The sequence below is a fragment of the Carassius gibelio genome, chromosome B18, assembly GCF_023724105.1.
Source record: "Carassius gibelio isolate Cgi1373 ecotype wild population from Czech Republic chromosome B18, carGib1.2-hapl.c, whole genome shotgun sequence".
Taxonomy (NCBI): domain Eukaryota; kingdom Metazoa; phylum Chordata; class Actinopteri; order Cypriniformes; family Cyprinidae; genus Carassius; species Carassius gibelio.
The window spans coordinates 14,159,638-14,181,215 of NC_068413.1; positions in this window are offsets into that span (position 1 = coordinate 14,159,638).

The window sequence follows — 21,578 nt, forward strand, 5'->3', positions numbered from 1 at the left end:
TCAACCCACTGCAATGCTAATATAATTGCTATTAATTCTGATGTAAATACTGAAATGTGATTTGATGTTCTTTTCAAAATGTTGACTTTAAATTGAGGTATAAATACTGCTGCAGATGTTGTACCAGAATCTGGTTCTTTTGAGCCATCAGTATATATCTGGATGGCACTATAATATACATGATCTATGTAATCTTGTACCGTTACGCTATCCAGGATATTCTCTGCATTATGTTTGTCTTTGTGTTACTGGATATCAATAGAAGGCATGGGTAAAAACCAAGGAGGAATTGCTGGCAGAACCACACTGGTGGCAATATTAACATCACTGATCCCCATGTCTCTTGCTTCCTCATTAATAAACCATCCAAAACTTGTTAGTTTTTTATGGATATTTTCCCAACAGTCACTTAAAACATTCTTAACTGGATGATTTTCCGATTTACCTTTTATGTTTGCCCAGTATCTCATTTTTAACTTAACCCTTCTCATTCCTAGTGGCATTACTTCCGTCTCAATGTTAAGTGATGACACTGGTGATGATCTTATTGCTCCACAACATATCCTTAATGCTTGATTCTGAATTGCCTCAATCTTAGCAAGTTGAGTTTTTTCGGTTTTAGGCAGAACTATACACCATGCTACCATAATCTATATTTGCTCCAAATAGTGCCACATAATAATACTTTTGAGTGATTGCCGATATGCTCCCCATTCAGCTCCAGCTCGACATTTCATTATATTTATCACTTTTTTACATTTATCTATTATTTTCTGTATATGTACTCTGTACCCTGTTCCATGGACTGGTGCCTTGTCGTGGCGGAATAGCTTGTGAGTCCCAATGACCCTGAGAGCTAAGCTGGCAGGGGCCTTGTACCCCTGGTAGCTTCAAGCAAGCCAGACAGGTCAAAGGCGAGAGACCAGACAAAATCCAGTCCACCCTGCTAGCCCGGCAGCAGGGGCAAGTTTGCAGAGCGCGTTTGCTATCACAGCACCTGAGTCGGTCTGTCTCAGCCGCCCGGTCAGCAGAAAAGCATCTCGCCAAAGGTCACGGGGCAATAGAACTAGTCAGTTGGTCACTGCGGGGCAACTCATAACTACACCAACCGTCACACACCTGTGTTCCGTTGGAATCTGTAAGCACTGAGTCCAGAGGTGGAAGTTTGACCTGGGCATGCATGCTTTCACTTATTTTGCCTGGGCGCTCTCTACTATGAGCATCTTATCTCTCCATTATGATGTCTAACATTCAGCATCCACGACTGGCAACTCGGGAGCACTCTGTCCTTAAGAGAGCTGTCGTTGCTCGGCAAGGTTCGCGTGTACGGCGCGACCTGGTCGTCATCCAACTGTCGTGTACACTTCCTTCACATGCTGGAATGTGCGTTCTCTTGGCGTTAGTTCTGACACGGACTGCATCTCACCTCATAAATCAGCTCTGATTGATGCAGAACTACTCCGACTTAACATCTCCATCGCTGCCCTGAGTGAAACCTGGCTGACCGGTGTTGGATCTGTCTGGGAAAAAAACTATACTTTATTCAGGAACGGATACCCAGACGGTGACAGACCAATTCATGGTGTTTGTCCTCAGTGGAAAAACCTGTGCCCATCTCCTCACGTCTCTCCTTACTGCGCCTGCACACATACTGTGGCCCAGTTACAATCATAGCCACTTATGCCCCAACACTACTTCTGATCTAGATGTAAAAGGAATCATTCCACAATCAACTTAGCGCCATTGTTCAGAAGACCCTCTCAAACGAACACTGATGATCCTTGGTGACTTTAATGCCCGAGTGGGTGCTAACTCTAGTGCATGGCCTAACATTCTGGGAAACCATGGATATGGCAACATGAATGACAACGGTCAGCGCTTACTGGTACTTTGTAGCACCCACAAACTTTGTGTCCCCTCCTCATTCTTTCAGGGCTCAAGCTCCTCCAAGGTCATCTGGCGTCATCCACGTTCTAAGCGCTGGCACCAACTTGACCATGTTTTGGTGAAGCGTGAGCATTTGAAGGAAGTATCACACTGCCGATCACTGCATTCAGCAGATTGTGACACTGATCACGCTCTTCTACGTTGCAAACTAAGGATGTTCCAAACAAGCTTCATTACGCCAGGCCCAAGCCTACTCCTCGTCTGGATGTTTGTGCAACCCACTATCTTCCTCAATCCTATCATTCTCCATTTCCGGATCGCTTCCGGAATCTACGTCAGTTCCTACCATCCGTACACCAGTCACAATCCAGCCATCTGCCCCCAAAGTCAGTTCAAATGTCAGTGGCCCACTTCATCATCTTAGCATACATTTCAGTAAACATGGCATCCCATCAGTCTAAATGCATCCTGGCAGAGGCTAATTGACTGCCTAACTTTGCAACATCATTACAGCAGATGGGATGGTATTAAAAATAAAAGCTTTACATTCCACTAATCAGAGAGAGAGAGAGCTGAAAATATTTTGATCAATCAGCTAGTTAAAAACCCAGCGGGAAAGGATGAAGAAACGGGTTTAAAATGGTCAATGAAGTCATTACTGGATAATTAGTTCATTAAAGGAAGTTGAAGAACACTGCAAAGGCAGTAGCTTTTATTAAACGGAAATGTTGTGCTTAGGACTTCAATTATTGGAGATGTTTTGCAGACTAGCTTAGTTTAGGAGAGAAACATTTCTTTAAGGTCCAGTGGCCTTGTTTGTTATAAAATAAACACTTGTCCTTCCTTTTAAAAGTTTGATTTTAAAACAATGTATCATTTCTATTTTTTTTTGACAGAATTACATCTTTACATCAATTACATTTCAAAATGTATAGTTAAGAAAAACTGTACTTTGCCAAACAAGGGTATAGTTATATTATTACTTATTAGCCTATCTATCTATCTATCTATCTATCTATCTATCTATCTATCTATCTATCTATCTATCTATCTATCTATCTATACAATAAGAATTTTTTAGCATATAATTTACATTTACTTAAAACCTGATACTAATAATATATTTGATATTATTCAATAATATTATGTAACTTATGTAAATTTCAGCAGTTTTTGATTCAAAATAACTGATGCTTTCAACAGCAACAAAAATCAATCATCTGCAGAGCTGTTTTTCTTTTTCTTTTCACACTGACTAGTAAACTTTTACACTGACTAGCTCATACCATATTTGATCAATGAATAGTAACATTTTACTTGGGACTGATGTATTTTACTATGGGCTCCATAATGGATAGTGATGACAGGTTGAAGGTGAGAGAAAGAATGACCCGAGAAGAACATTTAAATGCAAAGTGAGCAATCGTAATAGCCATTAGCGTTTTAATTGAGTCCTTAAGCATTATAAATCAAGACACAACTGAGAGAGAGCATGAGGCCTGAATTTTAACACGAGCATGCTGATCTATTGGACGACTTTAAGATGCACATGAACTGTGTACTTGGACAATTGCCAGTTTCTTGAACGTAAGCTCGATTTGTCTTCAGATTGGAGACATTAATTTAACACATCGTTTTATAACTGACCAGCATCTAAGGAGCCATATATTTTCACACCTATTTCCAGCATATTTGAACACAGCTTAGCATCATTAATAAAATTGCTGGTACAGAGACTGTGCTCTCAATTAATATATTTTTTTCCATGTCAGTTTTGGTCTGATGCACAAAACTAAATAAAATAGATTCACATAATATTATTTTCTGCTTACCGAATTTTTTCAATATTGGAAAATAAATATTTGTTGTCTTTGCTGCAATACCTAACTATGCTGCACATTTTTATTTTCAGAAACCTGGAAGTGGATCACGGATGAAAGTGGAAATCATTTGATTCAGGCAGTAAAGCTCTATAGTGTCTACAAACTGTCAAGTTCATTCCACATTTATCTTACTTTGCTTAAACTCAATGCAAAGGAAGAATCATAAAAGTGCAGATCAAAAATACATTCTATAAAAATAGAATTCCCCAAACATGACGAAAGATATTAATACAAAAATAATAGAAACTCTTTAGACTTCAGCACTGAATTGGACTGACAATGACACTGTGTTCCACTGTGTTCACAGCAAAAATCTCATTAATTGGGTGGAATTTAATTATATGCATCGCTTAGTCACTGTTATCTCCATTGCAGATGTTAACCTGAGATTCACTGCATGTTCTTCTCCGAGGACAAGCATTGCTAATTAAATCATTTTTGAATGCAGTCTTTACACTTTGCATCTGCTGTGATGCATTTTATATTCAATTACGCAGAGATGTGTCCTGAAAAGTCACAGCAAATCTCGAAAGCAACTTTAAGCCTGAAACAAATAATAGGTTTTTATGTTAAATCTTGTCAGTATACGACCTATTCAGGACATTCTAATAATAAAGTAATAATCTTTTACAGACTCAGCTGCTTTTTTTAATATATCAGATTTTCCTTTCCAATGGATGGCAAAGTTCCAAGCTTATGTTAAATGATTCAGTGCTTTCAAACATAAAACATGTGGCCGGCATTAATAAAATAAAGCATAGTCTAAATAGCAAAGATGGACTGCATTAAAACTGCAGGAGCACATTGTTGTGTGTTATGGAGCGGAGAAAATCAAGCTGGATGTGGTACAAAGATGGATGTTGATGGTTGATCTGCTAGCTGCAGTTATGCTCTTGATCAGCAGGGGGAGCTCGAATGACAGTAAAATGTTTGTATGAGAGCCACATGATGCTGCACAGCAGTGCCATTAAATAGAGAAGTAGCAGCATTTGCAATACATTACATGATCTGCTTCCACCTGTGTTTCTTTCAGTCTGGACAGATGAGAGTAGGTTAGATTTTACTGCTGTAATTTTGCCGTCACCCACCTATAGGCTTAATTGAGTGCAACTCTTAATGAGGAGAGCAGAGACTGCTGGCTTAAATGAGTCCTTGTTTGTGTTTGTAAAGGAACGCTCCTTTAACACTTTCTGTGAAGCTGCACTTCTTGGTTTAAAGGAGTGTGAGTCTGTAATTGCTTTGAAATTTTGTGGGAATTGCTAAGCTGTTTCATCATGCCGACAGGTATTTGGAGAGCTGAAGGCTTTGTAGGGATATAATTAACGTGATTTAGGAGAGAAGAACATTTTAAAAACACATTTGGGGAAGCAGCCAGGGGACAATGCTATTGCTCAGTGGTTGCTCCTTCATAGCTAAAGAGATTTAATGGAGTTCTTATTTCTGTTTCATGAAATGTAATTCTCTTTCTATTTTTCAACTTGAGATCAGCTTGAATTTGATGTTGTTGATAGTCTTTTTCAATTCAAGTTTTCCAATTCAAGTTTATTTGTATAGCGCTTTTTACAATACAAATCACTACAAAGCAACTTTACATAATATTACGTTTCTACAATATTTAGTAGTAGCTTATAAGTGGTGACTGTCAGTTTGTGCGCATATAAAAGGATTTTTCTGAATAAAATCATACCAGACGTAGTCAGCCAGACGAACACTATTAACAGCAGTTATTATATGATGCAGTCACACTTGTAGCAATATTTGTTAGTTCTGTTTGTTGATTCAGGGTTAGCATCATCTGAGATCTTCTGAGGGTCAGCATCATCTCTTCTCAGGTGTTCTGGTTCCAGACTGGAGACAGAGAAACAAATAGAGACATTATTAGCATAGCTGTTGTTCCAACAAAGTAAAATTAATTCGTTTAACCCAAGCTAAAGAATAGGAATGCGCATTTGATTAGATACAACTGCAGTCAAAATTTAAGATATACATTATTCGAATGCTTGGCAAAAGAGATGCATTTTTAATCTAGATTTAAACAGAGAGAGTGTGTCTGAAGCCCGAACATTATCAGGAAGGCTATCCCAGAGTTTGGGATCCAAATGCGAAAAAGCTCTACCTTCTTTAGTGGACTTAGCTATCCTAGGAACTACTAAAAGTCCAAGGTTTTGTGACCTTAGGGAGTGTGATGGATTTTAACGTGGTAGAAGGCTAGTTAGGTACGCAGGAGCTAAACCATTTAGAGCCTTATAGGTAAGTGATGATGATTTGTAACTGATACGGAACTTAATAGGTAGCCAGTGCAGAGACTGTAAAATTGGGGTAATATGATCATATTTTCTTGACCTCGTAAGGATTCTAGCTGCTGCATTTTGGACTACCTGTAGCTTGTTTATTGACGAAGCAGGACAACCACCTAGAAGTGCATTACAATAGTCCAGTCTAGAGGTCATGAATGCATGAACTTTTCTGCATCAGAAACAGATAGCATGTTTCGTAGCTTGGCAATGTTTCTAAGATGGAAGAATGCAGTTTTTGTAACATTGGAAATATGATTTTCAAAAGATAAATTGCTGTCTAATATGACACCCAGATTTCTGACTGTAGAGGAAGTAACAGTACATCTGTCTAGTTGCAAATTGTAATCTACAAGATTCTGTGTACTGTTTTTTGGTCCAATAATTTATATCTCTTTTATTACTCAGCTTTCTGGAATACTAGATTCAGACTGTTCAATAGTTCTATTCAGTGGTGAGATGTTTTCTAATATTCACTGTTGTGCATCATTCCACTAATATAATCAACTAAATAAGTGAATAAAAGCCAGTGAGTGAATTCAGACATTTAATCCACTGGAAGTATTGGTGGGCGTAATGACCAAAATCTTATATCACGATATGAGTAATTGTATTTTACGGTAATGATATATATATATATATATATATATATATATATATATATATATATATATATATATATAAAGTATCTCACAAAAGTGAGTACACCCCTAACATTTCAGCAACCATATTAGTATATTTTCTCAAGGTACTATACTATAGAAATGAAACTTGGATATATTTTAGAGTAGTATATGTGCTGCTTGAATAGCAGTTTAGATTAACTATCCTCTGAAAATAACTTAACATATAGCAATTTTTGTCAGGCAACAAAATTGAGTGAACGTGTCAAAACTGTGTCCAAAGTGTTAGACACATGCTTCTCCACTTTCCGCTCAATAGGGTTCAGGTCTGGAGACATACTTGGCCACGCCATTACCTTCAGGGCAGTTGTCATCTTGCCGGTGTTTAGGGTCGTTATCATGTTGGAAAACTGAAGGAAGGGCATCATGTTCTGCTTCAGAATGTTATAGTACATGTTGGAATCCATGTTTTCCTCAATGAAGCGCAGCTCCCCAGCACCAAACGCACTCATGCAGCACCAGATCATGATGCTACTACCACCATGCTTCTGGGACGACGGCCATGCAAACTGACTTCTTGCAGTGTGTGGCCTATGGTCTGAGCACTGACAAGCTGACCTTCCACTTCTGCAACATATAAAGCAATGCTGGCAGCACTCATGCATCTGTTTCATGAAGCCAGCTTCTGGACCTGATGCACAGCACGAGGACTCAACTTCCTCAATCAACCCTTGCAAGGTCTGTTCAAAGTGGAACCCATCTTGGAAAACCTCTGTATGACCCATTGTACTGTAACTCAGTTTAAGTGTGTTACTGATCTTCCTATAGCCTAGGCCATCTTTGTGGTGAACAACAATTGTAATTCTCAAATATTTAGAGAGTTATTTGCGATGAGGTGCCATGTTGAGCATCCAGTGGTCCGTATGAGAGAATTGTACTCAAAGCACCAAATCTTAACTGCTCTAATACAAGATACACAAATTTGTATGGTCCTGTCAAACAGATAAAACATGAACATGATGAATAGGACATGCGGCTTTGTTGTCACTTAGGGTGTACTCACTTTTATTGCCAGCTATGTTGACAATAATGGCTGTATATTAAGTTCTTTTCAGAGGATTGTAAATCTATACTGCTATACAAGCAGCACATTGACTACACAAAAATATATCCAAGTTTAATTTCTATAGTATTGTCCCTTGAGAAAATATACTAAAATGGTTGCTGAAATGTGAGGGTCTTTTGTGAGATACTGTATGGTGCTTACCAGCCTTAGCTACAGCACATGTTGTCACTATGTCCTCTGTATCCAAAGACCTTCATATGTTCCGTTAAATTGATATTAGAGGCAGTGCTGACAGCCTCTCTTGGTTCATTGTTGACCTGAGGTATGTTTTTATTAGCTCAACTAGTGTTATTACTTGAAAACTAATTATGTTAACTAAACTAATTTAAAGTAGAAGAGCTAAATAAATAATGTTAACCAAGTAAATGTAATGATATTTATTTATATCGATTCGTAGGCTCTCCACAGCAAGCCACAGTAGCCATGGATGCAAACTATTCATGGTAGACAAAGACGAGCACTCCCCTCAAAATAAAACCTACATTAAAAAAAAAAAAGTTTCATAATTTAAAGCCTTTATTATTATTATTATATATATATATTTTTTTTAAATTCTTACTTCCGGGTTGGCATAAGTTTCGGCTGTTTTTTTTGTTTTTTTGATCGTGGATCTAATGATGTAGACAAGATCGGAACTCCTTATATGAGCATTTTTGTCAGAAAAGCGCACCTGCACTCATGTTGGCCAGAGGAGAGCAAGACCATTCACATCAACGTGCTTCAAAATCGTCGGCAGCGCTCAATAGGATTTGTTCGAGAATGCCTCCAAATAAGTGCACTGTAAGCAATTGCTGTAAATTTACAGCTGATTTTCAACACTAAAATACTGTTTTCATGTTAAACAGTTTAGTACTGTAGTTCGCAATGCATTGTGGGTTCCTTAAACCGGTACCACATGACAGAGGCCCTAAACAGTATGCTGATGTTTTAAATTACGGTACAATACAGTATTTTTTGGAAACTGCGTGTTGACTGGGGAATTTGGAGCATAGTCAGAAGCTTGTTACAACGTTAATATTTTTTTAAATTGAGGCTACTGCTTTTGGTCAACTTTAAGAAATACAGAAATAATTTGCCATTAACTCCTGGAGGTACTTTGGGAACCATCATTTGGATAGGAGATTGTCCAGGAGAGGATACACAATTTAGATGACGTGCTGCACATCGTTGAGTGTTCTTCATCAACAACCATCTGGTCTTGCATCTACAAATTAAACGGTAATTCAAATCTTATTCATATTGCCAAGAATGCTTGATATCAGACTGATAGGAGCTTGTCTTGATTTGAACATGTCATTTAACAGTGGGGCTTAGATTTGAATAGCCAAAACCATATTACTTTTGGGTGGTATTTTATTTAATTTTGGTAATGTTTGCTTTTCTTTCACAATCTTAACATTGCAACTCGGTTAAGGTTAAACTTTTCTGCATGAAGACTGATACGGTGTAACTAAAAATCAGCCAGCAGCCGTAATCAAGACTAATACATGTTTGTAGATTTTCAGTCTACAAGGAATTTGCCATTGGGCAATAACAAAATGTTCCCGTCAGATCTGTTGTCATAACTGTGCCATAATAGTGACATACAGTACGGCACATGAGAATTCATAAAAATACACCTAATTTAACCTTTAAGTGCGTTTTGGGGAATACTACTACATTTGTGAAAACGGAAGTGTAAATTATTTTGTAGCTGACAGGAAGCTGCGTGTAAGCTGATAAATTACCTCCATGTTGTCAGACAGTTACTAAATTGCATTATGGGTAAAGTAGGTGCAAGGTTTTAAAAAGTATTGCACTTGTCTTCTTTGCCCTACTATTACACTGTTTAATTTTTTTAAAAGCAAATGATCAAATCAATACAGCAGAAACACAAGTTTTAACTTTTTTATTTCAAATATTCTTCTTCCTTTTCAAAACCTGGTGCCTACATTATCCACAATGCAACTTGACCACTGAGTGACATCACTGGAAGCATTTATATTATGTGTAGTTTCCTCTAGAGCCACAAAAGGGTTCATACTACATTTTAGACATCTGCAGTAGAACTCCCCAAGACCTTTAAAAATAAAATTGTTACCCTTTAAATTTTTAATGCCAAAACTATTTAGCAGTTTGATTGTAGGTACTTCAGAAGCCTACTTCTTTCATCTGTAGGTTACTCGTATATTCTTCTTAAAAATTTTATTTGTATAAAATTTAAGGTTAAGGATAATGTACTTGATAATGTACTTGTTCCCTTCAGGTATCTGCCACTGCAGCTGACGTTAAGACAACTCTCAGTCTTCCTGCAAGTCCTTGCCTGATACTGCCTGGTAATATACATTTAATTTATATTTATTGATAGACAAATTGTATATCATATCGCCCATTCATCTTGAGTTTACAAATGTTTACACAAGGCAACAATTATTCCAATGTTGCTATGACTTGAAGTTTCAGGTGCAACAGGGCAAGTCACAATTAAGGGTTGGATGATCACCTTTGAGGGCCGTGTAATCTTTGAGGGCATCACACCAACATTTGCAACGGGACTTGTTGATATGTTTGCAATCTACTACATTTTCAACCTTCAGTATCAAGATGAGGCAGCCTGCACTCTGGAATTCATTCAAAGGTAAACCCCTTCATTCCCTGTCATCATTATATGGATATATACAATTAAATTAATGTGTTTGTATTTTTTTGCATAAAATTTGCATTTCAAGCCTCAATACACACACACACACACACACACACACACACGTGCGCACATGCGCGCACACACATACACACACACACGCACGCACACGCACACACACTTACACACACACACATCTACACATACAGATTAGCATTGGAGTGTATGTTGTACATTCCTGATTGTATAGTTTATTTATTATTATGAATATTTGTTGTTTTTTGACAGTGGAAGTACTGGAATAATGCTGCACAGAGGAACAGCAACTACCAAAGTGATGGTCATCTCTCCTGGATCAACAAATAAGATGTAAAAACACAAGCCTACCTCATAGGACAATTTTAAGAGGTAACCTGCAAGTCTTGCTTGCAGTGGCACAGTTGCCTACCTTACAGTTTCATTTTTAAATGTTTTTATTGATGCATATTTTTGATTCATCATGCTAAAATATTCTAGTTTCAAAATGGTCATTTTCAAAATGTTCTTAAGTATGTTTTGAAAATGTTGCCAATTCTGCATGTTCAAATGTTATTTAGAAAGTATATTTTTACAGACAGCAGAGAATATATTGCAGATATGTATATATACATCTTTTAAGTTGACTTGTGAGGAAATTTTTTCTTTTTCTTTCCATTTTTTTTTGTATTCATGTTGACATTGGCATTGCTCTTTGAAATAAAGGTATTTGGTTATCAATGTATTTAATGTATTTAAATATCAATGAAGAATTTTAAGAAACAGCTAAATTTACGTTATTTCTAATACAGTAAAAGATGCAGCATACATCTGTGATTTATTTGAAAACTAAAATAATATTGTTTAGGTTGTTACTTTAACTTCTCACAGTTTACTGTAGACAGGCACAGTAGATGTTAGAAGTTAAAGTAACAACCTAAACAATATTATTTTAGTTTCCAAATAAATCACAGAGATATGCTGCATTTTTTTTTACTGTATTAGACTGTGAAATCATTTAACAGTGTGATTACAGACATAAACTGTATTTCTGGTTAACAGACTACTACCGTAAAGTCTTTTTACGTATGAGTACCGTAAAAATAAAGGTATATTGCTGGCGTCTTTGCTGCCAGCTCTTTACTGTAAATTATATAAATACAGAAACATACCGTTTTTCTGGTTTACAGACTACTACTGTAAAGTCATTTTACGTATGAATACCGTAAAAATAACGGTATACTGCTGGCGTCTCTGCTGCCAGCTCTTTACTGTTATTTTACAGGACAATTTTTTACAGTGTGGGTTTTTGGATGTGAGGGAAAGTTTACTATGTTCAGCTTCCCACAGAACCCAGCGTTACACGAACAGGTTGTTGTTCCGGGGCAGCAACGGAGTGTATCAAGTGCCTTTGTCATTTGAGTGATGAATGTTTTATAAACAAGGCCCAAGTCGATGCTGGATTTGCACATCGTTTGCTATTAAAACATGGAGCCATCCCTATGATAAAAGACCCCATTCATGTAAGTACAATTGTATCAGATTTCTGTATTTTTTTTGGAAATTAGCACATAAGTGAATATATGTTAATGGAAACAACACAAAACATCAGTATTATAACTCCGCTCACGGCATGCCTCCAGGAGCTCTGCTTTTTCTGGAAAGATTCGGAAAGCTGTATTTTTCTTTTACAAATATGATAAAACTAAAGACTTTTGGATATATGAAGGATGCAGTACTACTCTATAGGTACTCAAGATGAACATGAGATTAGGTGAAACTGTGTATGTTATGTACTAGGGGTGTCACGATTCTCCAAATCCTCGATTCGATTGCATTTTCGATTCTAAGGTCACGGTTCGATTCGATTCTCGATTTTTACATTTATTCTCTTTAAAGCACAGATTGTCATTTTTCAAACTAGACTTTTATGTAATATAATATCTGACCTTTGTTTGCAATGTACCACATTACACTGTCAAATTTTAAACTTTTATTAACAACATAATGTAACAATAACTTATATCTTTAGTCAATTGAAAACTTAAAATAAACTGCCATCCAGTTTCTCTTTTGTAAGTGCAGTCACAAAAGATGACATTCAAGTTCATAACAAAACAAACAAAAACAATAAAAAATGACTAAACTAACCTTTAAATATTACGATGTATCTATTTAAAAGATTAAAGATAAAACGCTTGTTAAACACTTCACTGTCATTCATTTAGATTCATTTAGATTTATTTATTTATATATATATATATATATATATATATATATATATATATATATATATATTATGTATGTATGTACAGTATGTGTGTGTGTGCATCATTACAGTCTGTAAAATATGTGTCTCTCTTATTACAAGACTGCAATCACTAGCAATCAGAAGAATTCCAGTTAATCAAGTATCTACAAAAGATCTACTCTATAAACAATGCATTAAATTACATTAAAGACAAAAATAAATTAAACAAGCAAAAGAAATGATCACTCGCATGTATCTGGTCCACTGATGAAGTCATGGGTCAAGTCAAGTGAATTATTACTCATTTTCTAACAGGCGTCGAATACTGACTTTAGGAAAAGGGGAATAACCAATGACATTTGAGATAACAACTAAAACAGCAAGCCCGCCCCACGACTGACAAAAATAAAATTGTTCGCGCGAGTAGAGGTGAGATGATCCGAGCGCGAGGATGTGGGGAATGAGCATGACATTTCTGATTGTTTAAGTGGTCAGCTTTCAGGGGCCCCCTCAAAATGCGGGGCCCCAGGCAATGTGTATTGTGTATATCTGTGTATATCAAGGCCTGAAAAAGCATTAAAAATTAGTACTCTATGAGAACTGTCTTCTCGTTGCGCTCCCCTCTGACAGCGCTCAGAGACAGTCTCTATGACAAGGTGCACATACTATATCAATAAAAAGGAAATTAAGTAAAACAGTGGATTAGTAATCTGGCCCCTTGAAAATATGCTGGCCCTCGTCACTATCAAAGTTGCCCACCCCTTTCTAGAGCAAGAGTGGGCAAGTTCAGTCCTAGGGTGCCGCTATCCTGCAGAGTTTAGCTCCAACACTGAAAAAAATAAACCACAATAAACCTGCCTAGTATTCATGTAGAAATTGATTAGCTTGTTGTTCAGGTGTGTTTGATTAGGGTTGGTGCTAAACTCTGCAGGACAGCAGCTCTCTAGGACCGAACCTGTGCTAGATGCGGGTCACACTTCATGAGCACTTGGGGTCTTGCGATCTTACAATGTCCAGTGTGTGTGTAAGTACGTTAAGTCCACGAGACTGCAAGGTCTTAGTAGGGTGCTCATGAGCGCCCCCTTTGCGGCCACTGCATACCTTCGATCCGCACTTCTTCCCAGCCGGTTCTGAGGTGAATTTCGCAGCAGACTTCCACCAGACAATCAAAGTGGCATTGTGCCACAAAAGCAAGGACATCTGCAAGTGTATACTGTGCATTTAGGATTTGGAACAGAACCGCAGTAAATGGGTTGAGAGTGTTGTGGTGAGGACATGTTGTAGTCTGACCTGGAAATTAGTATCGCCCTGATTCCCTGCATGACTCCAAAACCAACATCACTAAGCGTTCAAAAACACTTTCAGTCTTTATTTAAATAACATTTCCATGAAAGTATAATTTTGAATAGTTTGCGAGAGATCGATTATAAACACAACGAGGCTGTAAAAGTGTGAAGATTTACATGTTCAGAGCGATGACATCTAATGTCCCAAATAATCTCTAGTCCCATTGTAATGTGTTCCCTGTAGTGTTTGGATTTTTATGTCGTAATTCTGATTTCCTGTTTCCTGTGTCTAGTTTTGAAGTTCCTTTGTTGATTGGTTCCTCTTGATTATCTCCCCAGGTGTTGTTTGCTATCTTGTTAACCCAGTCTATATATACCCTTGTCAGTTGTTGATGTTCCTGCCCTGTGTGTATCCTGGTTCAAGGTTTTCTATTTGTTTTGTTCATTGAATACTCTGTTTCCACCTTTACTACACAATTTACATAGATTTTTTCCTGTCATTAGCAGACACTGTTTTATGTATGCTTATATTATGTCTCAGAAAAAGTGAAGATATAGTTAGTGTTAAACACAGACCTTATTTCAGGCACTTAACCAAAAACCTACAGACCTTGAAGACCCATGAAATTATAGTTACTATGTCTATGTGGTAAACTGATTGTTGTGTATTGGCATATATGGTTCCATTTTTTAGTTAATTATCCTTAACTATATGTAAATCTTTATGATGTAAATCTTTACAGCACAAACAGTAGCAGTAAGGGCCTGTGTCAGTGTTTGGAAACTCCTTTCAACCTAATGTTCAGAAAGAGTGTGTTTTTGCCCTAGATTTAATTTCACATGCAGGCAATAAACCAAAGAGCAGTTTCTGAGAGAGACAAGCTCTTTGAACATGACAGTGGAAAATCCCAGCAAATATGTCCAACCTACTGCATGCTCTTCATCAAGCCTGGGTCTGACAGCTCCATCATGTCGGCAAATAAAATGACACAAACAGCAATAAGGCCATCATAAATCACACCAGCAGGAACAAGCTGTATATGATCCCAATCTAATGACCACTATTTACATGACATTCCACACTAAAACGGCTGCAGTATGAGCTGCATATTGCAGACGTTTTAGTACAGAGTGTCATGTAAACAGTCAGGGTGCGTCTAACGATGCATTGCAAATGCAAAACTGTGAGAGGTAAAATTGACTGCACGCTCCGTGGTACAGCATGGTGATAACAGCCATGTGAAAGCATAGGGGAAGATAGGGGAAGATGCTTCTCCCTTAAGAACAATGTGCATTTACTTTTATTGGAACATATTTAGAATTGGAACATATTAACATAAATTGTATAAATTGTAACATAATGACAAGTTTGGAATGCACTGCTTTTTTTTTAAGCCGTGTATGTATGATGATGCATCAAGGTGTTTAATTTTTACATAATGTATACATTAATTTTGATATATATATATATATATATATTAAAATTTGCTAATTTTTATAAAATACTAAAGTAATTATTCTATTAAAATTGTGTTTGATAGTTTGGTTGAATAATTAAATAACCAATGGCTGACAAAACAGAATCATATTAAGGAGGGTAATAAAGATAAATCTATTCAGTGAATTAAATACAGGCATATGTATATTTACATTTTTAATTGCCCATATTTTAATTGAAGATCTTGAAGGTATGACATAATAGAGACACTTTGAATTCAGATGGGATAATTTCACTCAATAAGCCTGTTAATGAAAAGGGAAAATGTCTCACATGTTCATCTAATTCATGGAATTACTAAATAATAACCACATTAATTTAAATAAATATTAAATTAAAAAATAATAACAATAATAACATGCAACTGGGACCTTCTGTACTAATTATGAGCGGGAAATCTTACCCCAAAAGTTACATTTTATATAACAAAAACAAAAAAATAAATGAAATATGTGTGTATAGGCTATATAGATGCCAAATACATGTCTGTTTCTGCTTTAAGAGTACAATTTTAAGTGATATAATGATTCATGTGTCCAAGCCTGTGAAGGGAAACCATTGTTAGGGTAAATCACAGCCTTGGCTGCAGTGGAAAAAGCTGGAGATTGCCATGCTTTTATAAGCGTAAGCTGTGAAATCCGTTCCAAAGTCAGATGTCTTGGAATTATCTGAGGGCAAGAAGTGGAACAGGGCTGTCTCAGGCCTTGCCCTTGAACCGTCATGGTCCAGCCATCTGTACGCACCCTCAAGCCGCTATCAGCACTGCCCGCTGGCCTCCTGAAAGCTTCTCCTTCTTTAGTTAGCAGGGGATATCAGGGGTGGGGATGAATATGGCTGGTGACAACTATGTCAGAGCAGTAGAATATGAAACCCCACAGAGAAATGATTAATATTCATGTGAGAGCATATGGCTGTCCTTGGAAGTAGCACAAAAGTTCAAAGTTCTGCCACCCTTCAACACAGAGTTTGCTCAAGCATGATATACGCAGTGAAACAAACGGACCGGTCCTCTGTGGTTGCATATCATTAGATCACGATTCATATTGAAATTCACAGAGTGTCAGCTTCGAGAAGGCTGTTTGGGATCTTTCAGCAACTGCGCCCGTTCAGAATAAACAAACTGATTGTACATTCACATCCAATCTGCATTTGCATTTCAGAACTGACAGTATCTAAAATTCGCATATGGCAGACTGAGACGAAAAAAAAAAATCTTGATGTTTTAATCTTGTACCAAACATCTTTAAAATCACAATATGCTTCATTTGCAGGGTGCACACTTCAAAACAGATTTATATTCAATTAATTACACTGTTCTGGCCCTCGTTGATTAGAAAATAGAAATGAAATACAGGCATGATGTTTGGTAATGGGAATATCTGTACATAGTTCATAGGCTGTTTAGTGTTTCTAATTAACCACGGAGGAAAGTATAAAGCAACTGCAGAAACAAAAGCCATCTTTATTGTAATATGACACCTCGCAGATTTCTTTTGGGCCATTGTTAAGCTGCCACCCTGTCAGTATCCAAACCAATTAATATCCGACATTCATAATAGTCACACATTTTTTTCAGCATGGTTCTGCTGAGAACTATTCCTAGAGAAAGAAATAGAAAGGATAGAATAAAATAAATAAAACTCTGACAAGCTCCTCTAACTCTCGGTAGGAGATCTGGAGTTTATTTTTCCAGTCACATAGACTGGCTCAAATCCAGCAGGCCGGTTATCCATTCAAGTCTATTCGTGAATAAGAAATAATAACATGGGAAATTTGCATGCTTACTCAACCTGGGTTGACATCTCTGGACAAGACGATCATAGAAGTGTGGGTTTTGAATTGCTTAATCTTTTAGAATTAATACATTTTAATCCACAATTCACAAATATAATTAAATTCACAATTAAGATGATAAAAAAAATGAATAAACTTGCTAAAAATACTAAAAACTAAATGAATACTTAAATTATTTTTACATGAGCAACACTGAATGAATGCTACCCTTCTGTTAATCAATGTTAAGCATCACTATTTGAAAAATCCCTTTAAATGTTAAACTTCATTGTGAATTGGGAACCAAAAATTCTGTAGGCTTACCCTGTAATATTAGAGGGACTGCAGCCACAGCTAGACCAGAATCTGCTAGAAGAATATCACGTCTACAAGCAAACACCCAAAACACCTTTGCAACTGCAGAGCAACATGTTACAACAACTCAGAACACCTTTGAATCGTCAAGGTGAGTTCTACATTGGCAAGCACCATGTTTTCTTCAGAAAATGAAAAAATCTAGTGGACATAAAAAAGGTCTGAGAAGCTGTTATGAAGTTCTGCCCTCCCTGTAATCGAATTATGATTTTTATATTAAACTTTTGGCTTTATTTAAATTAAAAGACTTCTAAGGAAGATGACAGAAAAGGTAATACAATGCAGACAAGTGCTTCAGCACACAATTTTATTTTGAACATCAAGAAGCAAAACAGTATTAAATAAAAAATATATGAATCTCTGATGTATTTTCTAATCCAGTTTAAAACCATAGGCTAGACTTGTAATTTACATGTGCTGCTTCTGTTGTGCTTAATCATGTTTCACATTATATATCATGAAATGTATAGGTGCAATGTGAGGAAAAACTAAATTTGTGTAAATATGTAGTGTGGTATAAAGGTATAAGCATCCAGTACGGAGACGTTGCATGAGGGAAATTTTGTTTTTAAGAAGAATGCTGTTTTTATAAAATGTTGCAAATAAGACCGTTGCAGATTATTGAAGAAAATAAAAAATTATTTCTGTCATTCTACTTCAAATTTTGCATTTCATTCAACATGTTACTTGCAGATTCAGATTCACTGAACTATTTATTTATTAGTGATTTTATTTATTATTATTATTATTATTATTATTATTATTATTATTATTATTATTATTATTATTATTATACATTTGTCTAAGGTAAATTGTTTCTATACCATTTTTTTTTTCAGTGTGGGTGTAAATTTTCATAATTTTTTTGCCAACAATTTACTATTAACTAGTGGCTTATTAGTGAGCATATTACTAGTATATTGGATAACACTGAAATATTGGAAACAGCATATTACATACATTAGTAGTAAGCATATATTAATGCCTTATTCTGCATGATTATATTTTAGATCTATTACCCCATACCTAAACTCATCAACGACCCTATTAACTGTTAATAAGCAGCAAATTAGGAGTTTGTTTAGGGAAAACTCCTAGTTAAAAGTGAAAAGTGTTCCCTATTATAAAGTGTTTTTTAGTAGTCTTGTAGACATTACCAGTGGTTGCCCTTTTAAAGCAGATTCAGTTTAGAAATATCTGATAGTTATGTCCTGAATATGAATAGTCGGTACTACAATTCATTTAGAAGTTTGAGTCAAGCATAAAAACATGACACTCACTCAAAATGATTTGCAAATCCGTTCAACAGATTGAATGAAAAGGAGAAGTTTGTGTACAAATCAGACACCGCTATTGTGTCTCAAAGAGGTTGTCAATTTCTTAAGATTCGGGTTTATGGACAAACAAATGTTGAAAGCCCCTGCTTTAAAGTTCTCCCGTGAACAGATTTGAGGCTTTCACACAGAATCGAAGAGAATTTCGGTTGGACAGCTGTGAATCCATTAGCACACGAGATGTAGTTGCTCTGCTAGAGTCTAGTCTCAGAAAAGTGCATGCTGCTTTCACACTGTCTCTCTTATTTAATGTATGGAAAGTCATGCACAGTATACCAGCACTTTAATAAATTACTGACACTCACATAATACATGTGGTGGTGGTGGTCATTTCAATATAATGAGCTGTTGTACGCAGCAAAGGCTTGTTGTCCAAACACTTTCGGTGCTCATTATAGTTCATCACTTTTATCGTTTGGGGGCCAGAGAATGTCTCAGACCTTGCTAGATAACACTCGTCTGTTGTTAACTCATGGGGAAGATCTGAGGATGGGAATACATGTGATGAAAACACATAACCTGAGCACTTTGCAGTATGCCCCGCTTGAAAACAACATTAGTGGGAAAGCATCATTATGCTCTGACAGCTCAAACCTAACAGAGACAAAACTGACAAGTTATCTGAAGCAACTGTCAGTCGTCAGTATTTTATTTCAAAATAGAAATATGCAATACTTGACCTGGAAATTGAAACCGTACTGTTTTCTATCATTGAGCCAGCTTTCATGTGTGGCTTAGCAGATATGTAAAGAAAATGTGGCTTAGAAAGAGAAATATTATGAAGATTCACTTGGATTTATGCCTCAATTGTTCCTAATGTTTGCATTTATATCTGTACATTCGGCAGATGCTGGTACTGCATTTGAAGTGCTCACCCAAAAAGGAATGCTTTCAGCATTTATTTACCTTCATGTCGCTCCAAACCTGTATGATTTTCTTTCTCATGTGAAAATAAAATATATTCTGAAGAACATTTTCTACTATACATTGAATAATATGGACCAAAAAACAAAACAACCACAACAACAGTAAAACATTAAACATCTTCTTTCTTCTTTCGTGTAAATAAGAATAAGAAATAAAAAAGTCATGGGTTTGCAAAAAACCTGAGGGTGAGTAACTGATGTGAAATATTAGTACTTTTGGTGAACTTTCCCTCAAAGGCAAGGATTCGAAAACTATTTTTTTTGTCAGCTTTTGACCTAAAACCTCCTGAGATTTCTAGATTTATTTCAGTCATTTATTTTCAGGTTCTTGGTTTTGGCTCTTTGTTTTGATTTAGTTCTGTTCTGTCTCCCTGTCATGACTTATCAGCTACTGTTTCCATTAATCTGATCTGTTAATATCTCATTATAGTTCTTGTTATTTAAACTTGGTGTTTCTTGGGAGTTCTTTGCTCGGGTTTATTGTGATTTCTCCTTTGTGTCCTGGTGTTTTCTGAGTTGGATTATTGAATTAAAGACTGTTTCCTTGAATCCCTTGTCTGTGTGCATTGTTTACTTTAACCAAGAATTACATTTATATAAGATTTCGACAACACATTTGATGTTTACATTCTCAGATGTTGGTTAAGGGTCACATGACATACATGTAATACAATATTAAACTAAATAAAACCCAAACAGGAATATTTTTATGTGTGTGTGTGTGTGTGTCTTTGTTGCACAAACTGTAAACATTCATAGTCCAGCATGAAATGGATTTAATAACTGGTAAACCCCCTTTGGCAGCAATAACCTCCTGCAGAACAGGCATTCACAGTGGTCAGGAAGAGATTTGCATCCTTTTTACAAAACTGTTTAATTTCAGCAATATTCTTGGGATGTCTGGTGTGAAACGCTCTCTTGAGCTCATGCTAAAGCATCAGGACTGCGACTGGACCTCTCCGAACGATTCTGATTCACTCCTGTGCTTTGGGTTGTTGTCCTGTTGCATCACCCAACTTCTGCCAAGCTTCAGTTGGCAGACAGATGGCCTTGCATTCTCTCTGGATCATTGTCTCTCTGGGTCGGTGTGAAAGCCAGTTGAATTTGTCAGTTTGTTAGCGATGTCAAACTGTTCTCAAAGCACAAATGTGTGACATTACGCTGCTGTGGAAAGATTATTACCCGTCACAAGTTTGTTATGCAGTTAAGTGTTGGTTAAGCATAGTGTGTTAAGACCGATTTATGTAGAAATTCTGGTGAATCCAATGAGTTTTCCTACAAATATATCCATATACCCACCATATGTGAAGTCTTTTGAAAGGTAAATACAGTACATCTGTTTGTTAAAATCACTGTAAATGTGCCGTTCAGTATGCTCACTTTATATTTGCTGTAAGCGGTATCTACACTGACCTTTTCAAAGTCCATAAAATCATGCAAACAATTTCTGAACCCACACATGTGGATGTGAATAACAATTTGCTTCTCACAGACGGTCTCCTCTGCTGCTGTCTGGCCTCTACAAATTAAAAGCTCTAGATGGTTTAAGGTCTTCATTAATGAGCAATGATTGCACACTCGGCTGCTCTGAAATATTTCCTAAATTTTCTAATTTCATATTTTTCTTCCGAAAGGTTACCGCTGACATGTTGACAGTTTAACTGATGTGGCTGTCATTCGTTCCTGA